At 47.3% G+C, this 16,055-nt stretch overlaps 1 long non-coding RNA gene across 5 annotated transcripts in view; it reads right to left on the reverse strand.

The window, feature by feature from the left end:
• Window positions 1-223: 223 nt before the first annotated feature.
• Window positions 224-16,055, reverse strand: part of LOC142313308 (uncharacterized) — a 138,171-nt gene continuing 122,339 nt past the window's right edge. For 4 of the 5 annotated variants that reach the window (XR_012754415.1, XR_012754411.1, XR_012754413.1 and 1 more), the window contains one exon: window positions 224-367. This is a non-coding gene — a long non-coding RNA (uncharacterized LOC142313308). Of the gene's footprint in view, window positions 368-1,511; window positions 1,608-16,055 lie in introns of those variants that run through there. The other variant, XR_012754414.1, reaches the window with a different exon arrangement.

Genomic DNA, 16,055 nt, shown 5'->3' on the forward strand with positions numbered 1-16,055 from the left:
ATTAACATGGATGATACTGTTGTTGTTGTTGTTGTTGTTGTTATCTGTGCCCCATGTTGTTCACCAGTGGACAATTTCTTTTTTTTTACATGTTGTGGTTGATGCAGATCTTTTTGATATATCTTGAAAATTATCATCTGGCATATTAGAATTGCATTTACAAATCCCTTATGTTGAAATATAATCAATACATTAAATATTGGTAAAGTAATGCACAAGGTGTCTTTATTAGTAAAATAAGTGCAACATTAAGTAAAGGTAAGTCTCATCCGGTCTTCTTCCCAGTGTTTTCTTTGACAGTGTTCTGAATTATCCAAGAGGGAAATGTTCCACTTCAGAAGGTGGAAACCAATGGTGTGCTTCCAACCTGCAAAGAAGAGTAACATAATGAGTATGTGGAGGTTGGGTACGGTATGGGCATGGGTGAGTTAATAATAACTGGCCTGAGCTTGAAGGAGAGAACAAAATTTCATTGTCAAGGAGAAATGCCCATCAAGGTCTCGACATGGTTAAATTAAGTACCTTATATCCCAAATTTCAGCTCCTTACGTAAAGCATATCAGTTGGTTCCATTCCATGGTTTGATTGGCTTTATACAGTATGTAGAGCATTAGATAAAGTATAGATACGTAGGGCTGATATTGTAACCAAAATTGCTATCTCTGCCAGAAAGACTGGAAAAAGTGGGATCTCCTAGAAACGTTGGCCAAACTCCTGAGTGCTGCAAAAGCCTGCCAAATCCTTCTGTAAAGCACCCGCTCCAGAAAGGTTGCTGTGCATGAGTCTGAGATACTTTCAGATACAGCCACATCCTCAACACTCACATGTAGGGGCTAGAAACAGGAAAATGGAAGGGTATTACTGGCAAAAGAGATTTCCAACAAGACCACTTCCAAATGTGGGAAAATTTAACTATAGTTACTGTACTGCATGCCTCCGATTTTCTACTAATCATTTACATTATAAGAGGGGGTGCCTCCTGAAACAGTCTGACTGTTATAAATTATTAAAATATTAAACAATATCAAACTTTTCAGGGACTTTATGGCTAAAGCTTACCATAGACAGGACAACTGAACTACGTCTGGTGCATTGATTACCTCTCCCGACTCCACGGAAAAAGTACAGCTCGGCTTCTCTCTATACCTCCCATATAAAAGGATCAGATCATTGAACTATAACTGTCCAATCCTAATTCATTCCCCCTCCTAAACTGGTATAATCAGTCACTCAATAGTTTTGAGGCCCCTATACACATTAGATAGGCAACAATTCCAGCCAACATCAGGGGGTCATTTGACTTTTCTTTAATATGACTAGAGGCCTTAACTCCCAGTTGTCAATATAGTCAATCCCATGATGAATAACAAAGAAACAGTAAAATGCAGCACTCCGAAGGAAAGGTGCTTCTGGGTTCTTATTTTGTACATGCATTAAAGGGAACCATGTAATGATGTGCCAGGGGCGCCTCTGGCCTTGTAGTCGTGGCCCTTGAGGATTGACTTACCCCTGGCTCCACCATTACTTGAATACCGAGCTCTTCTCTTGTGAGGCAGTGTGTGACGGCGCCTTCGCCGGATGGTGCACAAACAGTCTTCAGGCAAAAGCTGGTTATAATAAAAGATGACATTTATTTGCACAATACAATCCGGTCAGCAGAATCCGGCACTTTCTGTGGAGCTGGGGACAACCTGCCCAAACGCGCCCTCTGGTGGGGATATGCCCTGGGTACTCCGCTTCTCCGGGCTCCCACTCCTAGGTCAAGCACACACCGGACCCACACCAGCGATTTCAGACCTTGAGGTTACGTTCCCCTCCGTTGCTCCGGCGTCCCCTGGTGTTCCGCTCACACACACTGCCACCGATGTTCACACACTGCTGACCCGGATCCCTCTGTCCTCCACACACACACAGACCTTCCCTAGACATCCAGCCGACTCCTCCTTCCCCGGTGGCTACAGCCGTCCCACCCGGCCACTAGGGGGTGCCCTAACACTAGACATCAATATCAACAGACATTTTTATTAACAACATTTCCGGTCCTTTAGTAGGGGTTATGAGCACCCACTACAACCTGTCACCGGATTTGTCCCCTATAGGCTGCGGCCACCACCAGTGAGCCCTTATATATTGCATTCTAGAATCCTTTATACAAGAGCCCAGGTCAATCTGTATAACATAATAAAAACCTTTTATTACCCTCACCTGCAGGGAAGTTGAGTACAATGGGCATTGCTGGTCTCGGGTCCAGCGCCTCCTATTTTGTTGCGATCGCTGTTCTACTTCCCTGCTCCATGTTGATGACTCATCTTACATCATCCACAGAGAGGTCTCCATTGTGCTCCTGCACACGTGCACTTCTCTCTGCCATGCTGAGGGCAGATCAAAGTATTGTTGTGCGCATGCGCCAACGCTCTTTGATCTTTCCCCGCACCTGTTCATTACAGTACTTTGCTCTGCCCTCAGCAGGGTAGAGAGAAGCGCATGTGGGCAGGAGCATGATGGAGGTTTCTGTGTTGATGATGTAGAATACGTCATCCACATGGGGCTGGGAAGAAGAATGATGATAGGAAGAGAGGAGGCGCAGGACTGAGACCAGCAACGCCCTTTGGACCTGACCTCTTCATAGGTTAGAAAAGGTTTTTTTATGTTATACAGCGTTACCTGGGCTCTTATATACAACGTTCTAGAATACTGTATATAAGGGCCCACTGGTAGTGGCCACAGCTTATAAGGGACAAATATGATGACAGGTTCCCTTTAACTTAAACATATAGCAGAAAAACTGATAGGTCCTTTTCAAGTGAAAAATATAGAACACATTGTACAAGATGTGAACACAGTCGGGGCTAAATACATAACAAAAATGGCAATTTTTTAATTGTTGATCCTCAGATGTAATAAGTGTTTACTATAGACTAGAGATGAGCGAACCGGTCCCGGTTCGGCTCGAGGCGGTTCGCCGAACGGGGGGTCTGGCTCGAGTTCGGCTCGTCGAACGTTCGACGAACCGAACTCGAGCCCATAGGAAACAATGGCAGGCAATCACAAACACAGTAAAACACCTAGAAAACACCCTGAAAGGTGTCCAAAAGGTGACAAACAACTCACAACATAACACAAACACATGGGAAAGTGACAAGGACATATACTCATGTGAAAACAAAACAGCTGAACAAGGAAAAAGAGGGAGACACACAGATATATGAGTATATGCAAAGAAACATCGATTCCATTATTGTGCAACTTGAGCCCTGCTCATTTTAGGCTTCCAATCTGGATAAATTGCCTGAGCTCGCCACGTACGCCTTGAGGATCTTGTCGTGTCCTGCAGCCAGCGTTCTCTCGGAACCTGTCTTCAGTGCTGCTGGGGGTCTGCTGGCAGATAAGCACACGTGTCTGTCCACTGACAATGTGGACCTGGCTCTCAGAGGACTTTTCTTCCCCTGGGTCAGCCAGGGGAGGCGAAAAGGCACGCGTATTTTTGAGAGTGCTTCATGCAAAGCATCTTTTTCTTTGTCAAAAGGGGGGCTCAACCGATGCCAGTCAAGTGGGGTGTGTGTGGCCCAGTTAGTGGCAACGAGGGAGACTGTGGTTGGAGTCCCCTCGCTGTGTCTCTAAAAGAACCAAGATGAACAAGTCATGGCTCTCAGAGGACTTTTCTTCCCCTGGGTCAGCCAGGGGACGGGAAAGGCACGCGTATTTTTGAGAGTGCTTCATGCAAAGCATCTTTTTCTTTTTCAAAAGGGGGCTCAACCGATGCCAGTCAAGTGGGGTGTGTGTGGCCCAGTTAGTGGCAACGAGGGAGACTGTGGTTGGAGTCCCCTCGCTGTGTCTCTAAAAGAACCAAGATGAACAAGTCATGGCTCTCAGAGGACTTTTCTTCCCCTGGGTCAGCCAGGGGACGGGAAAGGCACGCGTATTTTTGAGAGTGCTTCATGCAAAGCATCTTTTTCTTTTTCAAAAGGGGGCTCAACCGATGCCAGTCAAGTGGGGTGTGTGTGGCCCAGTTAGTGGCAACGAGGGAGACTGTGGTTGGAGTCCCCTCGCTGTGTCTCTAAAAGAACCAAGATGAACAAGTCATGGCTCTCAGAGGACTTTTCTTCCCCTGGGTCAGCCAGGGGACGGGAAAGGCACGCGTATTTTTGAGAGTGCTTCATGCAAAGCATCTTTTTCTTTTTCAAAAGGGGGCTCAACCGATGCCAGTCAAGTGGGGTGTGTGTGGCCCAGTTAGTGGCAACGAGGGAGACTGTGGTTGGAGTCCCCTCGCTGTGTCTCTAAAAGAACCAAGATGAACAAGTCATGGCTCTCAGAGGACTTTTCTTCCCCTGGGTCAGCCAGGGGACGGGAAAGGCACGCGTATTTTTGAGAGTGCTTCATGCAAAGCATCTTTTTCTTTTTCAAAAGGGGGCTCAACCGATGCCAGTCAAGTGGGGTGTGTGTGGCCCAGTTAGTGGCAACGAGGGAGACTGTGGTTGGAGTCCCCTCGCTGTGTCTCTAAAAGAACCAAGATGAACAAGTCATGGCTCTCAGAGGACTTTTCTTCCCCTGGGTCAGCCAGGGGACGGGAAAGGCACGCGTATTTTTGAGAGTGCTTCATGCAAAGCATCTTTTTCTTTTTCAAAAGGGGGCTCAACCGATGCCAGTCAAGTGGGGTGTGTGTGGCCCAGTTAGTGGCAACGAGGGAGACTGTGGTTGGAGTCCCCTCGCTGTGTTTTACATGCTTTTAGAAGGGCATGAAATGGCTTGGAGGTTGACTTTCATCATATGCAAACTGTTGGCTACCAAAATGCTGCCTTTCCAACAACTGTGGTTATAGGCAATGAGGAACATACTGATGAAGATGAGACGCAGATACCCGATTGGGATGACAACTTAAATATTCGGTCAGGGCAAGAAGAAACTCGGTCTGAGGGGTAGGGGAGTGCAAACACAACAATTGATGATTAAGTTCTAGATCACACCTACTGTCAACCCACAGTCAGACACTCGAGGAGGTCAACAGAGGCGGTGGAGGAGGATGCAACCGACGTCGAAGTAACCTGGCGCCTTCCTGGACACAGTCGGAGCACTGGTAGCACGTCTACAACTGCATCCTCAGCCACCACTCTGCCTCTGAGCATTATTCGGGGTGGATCAACAGGTCGCATGGCCTCTAAGCCTTGCCTAGCCAGGTCCTTTTTTGACATAGAAAAAGATCGCCCAAATTATGTGATCTGTAAAATTTGTCATGGTTCTCTTAGTAGAGGTCAAAACCTCAGCAGTTTGACAACTTCTTCCATGAATCGTCACATGAATAAATATCATATGGCCCGATGGGAAGCTCACCGTGCTGCAATGCGGCCTAGCGGAGCGAACCATCCACCGCCTGCCCCTTCCAGTGCATCCGCGCGCTCGTCATCTTCTAGGACTGTGGGGACAGCTGTCACACCTGTTTTTCCACCCACAACTTCCACCACTGTAACCGCAACAGGCAGTTTGCTTGGTAGGTCGTCAGTTGGTTTGGAAGGGGAAACAAGTGAGTGTGTACAGCTCTCTCAGACATCGATAGCACCAACTTTGGATGAAGGCAACATCATGTCTCCGCCTGCACTTTCCTCACAAAGCTGCATTTTTCCAGGGACACCCGACTCAACACCGTCTACACACAGCAGCCAGATCTCTGTCCCTCAGATGTGGTCAAATAAAAGGCCACTTCCTGCGACCCATGACAAAGCGAAGAGGTTGACTCTATCCCTCTGTAAGCTGTTGACTACAGAAATGCTGCCTTTCCGCCTAGTGGACACACAGGATTTTAGAGACCTTATGTCTGTCGCTGTGCCCCAGTACCAGATGCCTAGTCGCCACTACTTCTCTAAGAAAGGTGTGCCCGCGCTACACCAGCATGTCGCACACAACATCACCGCTTCCTTGAGAAACTCTGTGTGTGAACGGGTGCATTTCACCACCGATACTTGGACCAGTAAGCATGGACAGGGACGTTACATGTCGCTGACTGGCCACTGGGTAACTATGGTGATAGATGGTGAAGGGTCTGCTGCACAAGTCTTGCCGTCCCCACGACTTGTGTGTCAATCCTCTGTCTGTCCAAGTTCCGCCACTGCTTCTGCATCCTCCACCTCATCTGGGTCCTCCACCTCCGCCCCAAGCCTGCCTGGTCAGGCCACCAGCGTTCTCACTGCGCAGAAGGAATCACGCACCCCTCATTACTATGCTGGTAGCAGAGCGCAACGGCATCAGGCGGTCTTTAGCTTGACATGTCTTTGAAATAGGAGTCACACAGCGACTGAGTTGTGGGCAGCTCTGGAGACTGATTTTGATAAATGGTTGTCTCCACTCAACCTGCAGCCTGGTAAGGCCGTGTGCGACAATGCTGCAAACCTGGGTGCGGCCCTTCGCCTGGGCAAGGTGACACACGTGCCTTGTATGGCTCACGTGTTTAACCTTGTTGTCCAGCAATTTTTAACACACTATCCCGGCCTAGATGGCCTTCTGACCAGGGCACGGAAACTGTCTGCAGTGCTCACTTCCGCCGTTCAACCGCCGCACCTGAGCGACTTGCATCGCTCCAGAAGTCTTTCGGCCTGCCGGTTCATCGCCTGAAATGCGATGTGGCGACACGCTGGAATTCAACTCTCCACATGTTACAGCGACTGTGGCAGCACCGGCGAGCCCTGGTGCAATACGTCATGATGTATAGCCTGGGCCAACGAGATGCAGAAGTGGGGCAGATCACCCTGATGGAGTGATCTCAGATCAAGGACCTATGCACCCTTCTGCACAGTTTCGACATGGCGACGAATATGTTTAGCGCTGACAATGCCATTATCAGCATGACGATTACAGTCATTTACATGCTGGAGCACACGCTAAACACTATTCGTAGTCAGGGGGTGGGACAACAGGAAGGGGAGGAACTACAGGAGGATTCATATGCGCAAGACACAACAACATCACCAAGGTCCAGACGTTCATCATCACCAACGCGGCAGGCATGGGACCATGGGGGACAGGGATCAACAAGGGCGCATGGTAGCAGGTGAGATGTTGAGGAAGGTGCAGGAGGACATGAAGATATGGAGGACGAACTGTCCATGGACATGGAAGACTCAGCAGATGAGGGGGACCTTGGTCAAATTTCAGTTGAAAGAGGTTGGGGGGAGATGACAGAGGAAGAAAGAACGGTTAGCACCTCTATGCCACAAACACAGCGTGGACTTGGTGCGCATGGCTGCGCAAGACACATGAGTGCCTTCTTGTTGCACTACCTCCAACATGACCCTCGTATTGTCAAAATTAGAAGTGATGATGACTACTGGCTTGCCACACTATTAGATCCCCGGGACAAGTCCAAATTTTGTGACATAATTCCACCCATAGAAAGGGACGCACGTATGCAGGAGTATCAGCAGAAGCTGTTACTCGATCTTAGCTCGGCTTTTCCACCAAACAACCGTGCAGGTGAAGGGAGTGATTCTCCCAGTTGTAACTTGACAAACATGGGACGGCCTCGTCATCTTCAACAGTCTACCCGTACCAGTAGGACCGTATCTGGTGCTGGTAACAGCAATTTTATGGAATCTTTTCATAATTTTTTTAGACCCTCCTTTGCAAGGCCACCAGAGACAACAAGTCTGACACATAGTCAACGGATGGAGAGGATGATACAGGAGTATCTCCAAATGAACATCGATGCAATGACTTTGCAAATGGAGCCTTGCTCCTTTTGTGCTTCAAATCTAGAAAAATGTCAAGAGCTCTCCAGTTACGCCTCGAAGATTTTGTCGTGTCCAGCTGCCAGCGTTGTCTCTGAACGTGTCTTCAGTGCTGCTGGGTGTGTGCTGACAGATAAGCGCACGCGTCTGTCCAGTGACAATGTGGACAGACTGACGTTCATCAAAATGAACAAGTCATGGATCCAGAAGGAATTTACTACCCCTGTGTCATCCTGGGGAGAGTAAATGCTTGTGGATTTGGAATGTGCTTGATGCAAATCAAAACATCCTGTTTGCAACTAGGGCACAAGTGCTGCCACTGATAAGGTGTCTGTGTGGGGCCCAATTTTTGGAAAAAAAGGGAGACTCCGCTTGGAGTAACCCTTGCTTGCTGTGTTTTTTAAAAATGATACAAGATGAACAGATCTGAAGGCAAGATGAAGCCAACATCATGTCTCCGCCTGCACTTTTCTCACAAACCTGCATTTTTCCAGGGACACCCTACTCAACACCGTCTACAGACAGCAGCCAGATCTCTGTCCCTCAGATGTGGTCAAATAAAAGGCCACTTACTGCGACCCATGACAAAGCTAAGTGGTTGACTCTATCCCTCTGTAAGCTGTTGGCTACCGAAATGCTGCCTTTACGCGTAGTGGACACACAGGATTTTACAGACCTTATGTCTGTCGCTGTGCCCCAGTACCAGATGCCCAATCACCACTGCTTCTCCAAGAAAAGCATGCCCGCGCTACACCGGCATGTCGCACACAACATCACCACTTCCTTGAGAAAATCTGTGTGCGACAGGGTGCATTTCAACACAGATACTTGGACCAGTAAGCATAGACAGGGTCATTACATGTCACTGACTGGGCACTGGCAAACTATGGTGAGAGATGGAGAAGGGTCTGCTGTACAAGTCTTGCCGTCCCCACGAGTTGTTTCAATCCTTGTTCTGTATGTAGAAGTTAATACACTGCTTCTGCCTCTTCAACCTCGTGTGGGTCCTCTACCTTTGCGCAAACCCTGTGTGGTCAGGCCACCCTTCCTTGCAACTGCGCACAAGGACTACCACACACCTCCTTACTATGCTGGCAGCAGAGCTCAATGCCATCAGGCGGTCAAAGTTTTACTTTGAAATGTATGGGAAATGTGAGTCACACCGCTATTACAGAGAATAGTAGTCAGGCAGGGTCAAAACATTAATTGAGGAACAGGAACAGAATGGGACGGCCAGGACTTAATCAGAAAACAAGCAGAGGTGAAATGCGTATCGGCCAACAAGGTACATAAACAGCAAGCAGGAAAAGTAGTCAGGTAACAAGCACACAAAATCATAAAACTGAACTGGGGGTAAAATTAACCAGAGGTTCATAGCTATGTCTGGCAGTGGTCTGCAGACAGGATGGGCATAAAAAAGGGTGTGGTGTCTTCCCATTGGTTGTAGCTGAATGATGGTATTTCATCTGTGAGATACCCACCAGCTACATTCAGCCAGAGATTCTGCATCTGTCAAGGTAATGCAGCCCAGTGGGTGAGCATAACCTGCGTCCACCTGCGCCGCTGGCATCGACTACTCTCCCATCATCAGCACTATTCATGAAAGGAACACGTTGTCACCTGGCGACCGGAGTACAAATTGACGGAGCGGACTCCGTTGGTGACTTAACAGCCGTGTGCGGCAATGATGCAAACCTGGCTGCGGGCCATCCTCAGGGCAATGTGACACACGTGCCTTTTATGGCTCACGTGTTGATCCGAATTCTCCAGCAATTTTTAAAACACCATCACGGCCTACATGGCCTTGTGCAGCGGGCACGCTCGCTATGTGCTCACTTCCATCGTGCGCACACAGCAGCTCAACAACTTTCATCACTCCGGAAGTCTTAGGGTCTGGCAGTTAAACGCCGGAAATGCGATGTTCCGACACGCAGGAATTGGAATCTGCACATGTTGCAGCGTGTGTGGCAGCACCGCAGAGCCCTGCTGAAATACGGTAAGACATATAGCCTGGGATAAGTTGATCCAGAGGTGGTGCAGATCACGCTGCTGGAGTGGTGTCAGATCAAGGACCTATGCACCCTGCTACACAGTTTTGAAATGTCGACGAAGATGTTTAGCACTGGCAATGTCATTCTCAGCGTGACAATTCTGGTCATCTACATGATGGAGCACACTGTAATTATTATTCGGAGTCAGGTGTTGGGACAAGAGGAAGGGGAGGAAGTACAGGAGGAGTCATATGCGGAAGGGATAACAAGATCTACGAGGTCCAGATGGTCAGCGGCACCTATGCGGCAGTCATGGTGAGGGAGAGGGATTAACAAGGGCGCATAGTATCAGCAAAAAGTGTTGATGAAAGTGCAGGAGCCCATGAAGAAATGGAGGACGAACTGGCGATGGGCATGGAAGACTCAGCAGATGAGTGAGAGCTTGCTCACATTTCGGTTGTGCGAGGTTGTGGGTAGAGGGCAGAGGAAGGATGCACGATTCTCACCTCTCTGCCACCAACACACCAAGGACTTGGTCCTCCTGGATGCACAAGACACATGAGCGCCTTCTTGCTGCACTACCTACATGACCCTCGGATTGTATGAATTTGAAGTAATCCTGAATACTGGGTTGCCACACTGTTAGATCCCCGGTACAAGACAAAATTTGGCGAACTAATTCCTGCCATAGAAATAGACGCACGTATACAGGAGTATCTGCAGAATGTGGTACGCAATCTTAGATCTACTTTTCCACTAAACACCAGTGCTGCACAGAGTGAATCTCAACACTTTGTCATGGATAGGAGGAAATGGTCTTTTACTTGTCCACATCGGAGGGACCGAGGGATGGCTGCTGTGCTGAGATGGCGTTGAGTACGGTGTCCCTGCACAGTTGCACTTTTGGTCATATCCCAAAATGAGTTGAAAAAGGACAGATGCTGTTGGAAAGGGGAACAGGTGTGTTGGAAAGGGGAAAAAAATTTTGGTCCGTGGATTTGGTGGTTAAACAACTGTAACATTTGCTGAAGAAACAACATCTGTTACAGTGGGACTGGCAGATTTGGATAAAGTGGTATATAATCTGTGACCGCTATATAACAAAAATTAATAAGAAAAGAAAGAGAAAGGTATATATCACCTTCAGCAGTCAGTGTCCACCGTGTTCCCAGTTGGAAAAGGAGAGGTTGGCAACTTGAAGGTTTGGTGGAGGATACAGAGCTGTGTGGCTATGAAACTAATAGTAGCCTGAACCGAGTTAGACGCCATTCGGATCTGGAGACTGTGAGCCCTGTTAGCGTCACAGGGTCCACATGCCCACCCAGCCCAGGAACTCCCTGTTAACAACACAGGGGCCATTGAGTACGCTGACCGTGTGCGTAGGGGCCACACCTGTGGACAGCAGGCGCATCAGCAGCAGCAGGCCTGTTAATGCCACTGGGCTGCACAAGCAGGACTGTTAGGACAGGAGCTGGTCTTAACCGTTCTGCGTTACCAACTGTGGTGGTGGCCTGCATCCACCACCCTATCCCTGCCTACCTCTGGCCTAAAGCCGCAATGGGTTCAACACATGGAGGTGTGCTCTTTCGGAGCATAATAGAAGACTGCGCACCTCCTTGTTGGCTCCAGCCCCTTTTATAACCTGGGTCCGCCCCAAACCAGGGTGAACCACAATGCACCTCCTGGAGACAAAAGCAGAGTGACACGTCATGAGTGGCATAACTAGCGTCCTATTTGGAAACGCAACTTCAATGATGACCTCATGGCTGCCATGACCCAAACACCTCACCAGTCATCGTCTGACCATCAATAATGCGGTGACAAGTCATAGGTGTGGGCCTCTGCAAGCCATTTGGGAGGACACCTGATGCCCTGTGGTCTATATGGGACCCCCACATCAGGGCCAGGGCCAAAGAGTTCATTACCGGACCTAGTCTCTGATGCAGGAAGTGCCTGAGCATGCTCAGTAGCATGAAATACAGTCTCTGAAAAAAGACTATCAGCTTTAGCATGGTGTCTAGGCACAAAACAGGACTTAGACCCGGCACAGAATGCAAGCACCTGTGCAAAGAGGCTTTTCACACTTAGTGTGGGAGCATGCGCTGTATCCCGAAATGAAGACTTAGCGTCAGGAATGGCACAGTCAGGCTGAGCATACTCACTAGGCGAAACACTGTAATTATGCTGCAGCTGGGGTACATCGGCACACGCATGCGCACTAGCTGCCTCTCCACACTTAGACGTGGAGGGGAAATTTGTCTTGGAGATGCTGTCTATGAACAGAAGGAAAAGCTAAAGGAAGCCTGACTTTCTATCCCTCCGAATTATGAAATGCAGCAATGAATTCCATGAGTTTGCTATAACATTAGCGTAGCTAAATGTGCATGAGGGTGTGATGTAGAGGTGCTAGAAATAGCTTGTCACCAGTGGGGCACTAATGGAATACAACAGCCAGTTCTATGATGCCACAAAATGGCAGTATTTTGTGCTATCATTATAGCTTATTAAAAACAGAGCACGAGGTTGTCATGCAGAGGTGCTGCACATAGATTTGCAGTAGTGTGAATAGACAAAAGTACAATAGCCACGTTTAGGATACAACTAGGTACAGTGAGTGTTTGCTAGTATAATGGCTGAGTTTAAAAAAGTTTGAGTGTGCAATGCAGGCAGACGTGCTGCAAATAACGTTCCAATACTGTGAATTGACAAAAGTACAATAGCCACGTTTAGGATACAACTAGGTACACTGAGTGTTTGCTACTATAAATGGCTGAGTTTAAAAAAGTTTGAGTGTGCAATGCAGGCAGACGTGCTGCAAATAACGTTCCAATACTGTGAATTGACAAAAGTACAATAGCCACGTTTAGGATACAACTAGGTACACTGAGTGTTTGCTAGTATAATGGCTGAGTTTAAAAAAGTTAGAGTGTGCAATGCAGGCAGACGTGCTGCAAATATCGTTCCAATACTGTGAATAGACAAAAGTAAAATAGCCACGTTTAGGATACAACTAGGTACACTGAGTGTTTGCTAGTATAATGGCTGAGTTTAAAAAAGTTAGAGTGTGCAATGCAGGCAGACGTGCTGCAAATAACGTTCCAATACTGTGAATAGACAAAAGTACAATAGCCACGTTTAGGATACAACTAGGTACACTGAGTGTTTGCTACTATAAATGGCTGAGTTTAAAAAAGTTTGAGTGTGCAATGCAGGCAGACGTGCTGCAAATAACGTTCCAATACTGTGAATTGACAAAAGTACAATAGCCACGTTTAGGATACAACTAGGTACACTGAGTGTTTGCTACTATAAATGGCTGAGTTTAAAAAAGTTTGAGTGTGCAATGCAGGCAGACGTGCTGCAAATATCGTTCCAATACTGTGAATAGACAAAAGTACAATAGCCACGTTTAGGATACAACTAGGTACACTGAGTGTTTGCTAGTATAATGGCTGAGTTTAAAAAAGTTAGAGTGTGCAATGCAGGCAGACGTGCTGCAAATATCGTTCCAATACTGTGAATAGACAAAAGTACAATAGCCACGTTTAGGATACAACTAGGTACACTGAGTGTTTGCTAGTATAATGGCTTAGTAACAATGAGTTGTAGTGTGCAATGCAGGCAGACGTGCTCTGCAAATGTCTTTGCACTAGTGGGACTATAGCAAAGTCCAATAGCCACGTTTAGGATGCCACTAGGTACACTGAGTGTTTGCTAGTAAAATTGCTTAGTTTAAAAAAGTTGGAGTGTGCAATGCAGGCAGATGTGCTCTGCTAATATCTTTGCACTAGTGGGACTATAGCAAAGTCCAATAGCCACGTATAGGATGCCACTAGGTACACTGAGTGTTTGCTAGTATAATGGCTTAGTTAAAATGAGTTTGAGTGTGCAATGCAGGCAGACGCGCTATGCAAATGTCTTTGCACTAGTGGGACTATAGCAAAGTCCAATAGCCACGTATAGGATGCCACTAGGTACACTGAGTGTTTGCTAGTATAATGGCTTGGTTTTAATGAGTTGGAGTGTGCAATGCAGGCAGACGCGCTCTGCAAATGTCTTTGCACTAGTGGGACTATAGCAAAGTCCAATAGCCACGTATAGGATGCCACTAGGTACACTGAGTGTTTGCTAGTATAATGGCTTGGTTACAATGAGTTGTAGTGTGCAATGCAGGCAGATGTGCTCTGCTAATGTCTTTGCACTAGTGGGACTATAGCAAAGTCCAATAGCCACGTATAGGATGCCACTAGGTACACTGAGTGTTTGCTAGTATAATGGCTTAGTTAAAATGAGTTTGAGTGTGCAATGCAGGCAGACGCGCTATGCAAATGTCTTTGCACTAGTGGGACTATAGCAAAGTCCAATAGCCACGTATAGGATGCCACTAGGTACACTGAGTGTTTGCTAGTATAATGGCTTGGTTTTAATGAGTTGGAGTGTGCAATGCAGGCAGACGCGCTCTGCAAATGTCTTTGCACTAGTGGGACTATAGCAAAGTCCAATAGCCACGTATAGGATGCCACTAGGTACACTGAGTGTTTGCTAGTATAATGGCTTGGTTACAATGAGTTGTAGTGTGCAATGCAGGCAGATGTGCTCTGCTAATGTCTTTGCACTAGTGGGACTATAGCAAAGTCCAATAGCCACGTATAGGATGCCACTAGGTACACTGAGTGTTTGCTAGTATAATGGCTTAGTTAAAATGAGTTTGAGTGTGCAATGCAGGCAGACGCGCTATGCAAATGTCTTTGCACTAGTGGGACTATAGCAAAGTCCAATAGCCACGTATAGGATGCCACTAGGTACACTGAGTGTTTGCTAGTATAATGGCTTGGTTTTAATGAGTTGGAGTGTGCAATGCAGGCAGACGCGCTCTGCAAATGTCTTTGCACTAGTGGGACTATAGCAAAGTCCAATAGCCACGTATAGGATGCCACTAGGTACACTGAGTGTTTGCTAGTATAATGGCTTGGTTACAATGAGTTGTAGTGTGCAATGCAGGCAGATGTGCTCTGCTAATGTCTTTGCACTAGTGGGACTATAGCAAAGTCCAATAGCCACGTATAGGATGCCACTAGGTACACTGAGTGTTTGCTAGTATAATGGCTTAGTTAAAATGAGTTTGAGTGTGCAATGCAGGCAGACGCGCTATGCAAATGTCTTTGCACTAGTGGGACTATAGCAAAGTCCAATAGCCACGTATAGGATGCCACTAGGTACACTGAGTGTTTGCTAGTATAATGGCTTGGTTAGAATGAGTTGTAGTGTGCAATGCAGGCAGATGTGCTCTGCTAATGTCTTTGCACTAGTGGGACTATAGCAAAGTCCAATAGCCACGTATAGGATGCCACTAGGTACACTGAGTGTTTGCTAGTATAATGGCTTAGTTAAAATGAGTTTGAGTGTGCAATGCCGGCAGACGCGCTATGCAAATGTCTTTGCACTAGTGGGACTATAGCAAAGTCCAATAGCCACGTATAGGATGCCACTAGGTACACTGAGTGTTTGCTAGTATAATGGCTTGGTTTTAATGAGTTGGAGTGTGCAATGCAGGCAGACGCGCTCTGCAAATGTCTTTGCACTAGTGGGACTATAGCAAAGTCCAATAGCCACGTATAGGATGCCACTAGGTACACTGAGTGTTTGCTAGTATAATGGCTTGGTTAGAATGAGTTGTAGTGTGCAATGCAGGCAGACGCGCTCTGCAAATGTCTTTGCACTAGTGGGACTATAGCAAAGTCCAATAGCCACGTATAGGATGCCACTAGGTACACTGAGTGTTTGCTAGTATAATGGCTTGGTTAGAATGAGTTGTAGTGTGCAATGCAGGCAGACGCGCTCTGCAAATGTCTTTGCACTAGTGGGACTATAGCAAAGTCCAATAGCCACGTATAGGATGCCACTAGGTACACTGAGTGTTTGCTAGTATAATGGCTTAGTTATCAGTTGGAGTGTGCAGAGGACAAGAGGGTACAGTGGCAGGATTGTGGTGCTCTGGGTAGAGGAATGGAAGCCTGCCTTTCTATTCCCTCCTAATGGTGAAATGCAGGTAGGAAATCCCTGACCTGGGCTACACAGACGCTGTTGCTGTTTGCAGGACCTGTCACCTATGGCTCTCTGACCCTGCCGGTTGGAGCCCTTAAAAGGACTGCTATAAAGTGCTCTCCCTAAGCTGTCTAACGCTGTGTATGCAGCGCATACAGCTGTATCGGCTATAGGACTCAGGAAGACGGAGCTGCGACAGTGATGTCTGACACCAAAGACGCAGAAGGCAGATAATGGCGTCCGTGAAGAAAATGTCCGGTTTTATAATGCAGGGACATGTGACATGCAGATCCTATCACACATG

Source organism: Anomaloglossus baeobatrachus, chromosome 5 (assembly GCF_048569485.1).
Source record: "Anomaloglossus baeobatrachus isolate aAnoBae1 chromosome 5, aAnoBae1.hap1, whole genome shotgun sequence".
Taxonomy (NCBI): domain Eukaryota; kingdom Metazoa; phylum Chordata; class Amphibia; order Anura; family Aromobatidae; genus Anomaloglossus; species Anomaloglossus baeobatrachus.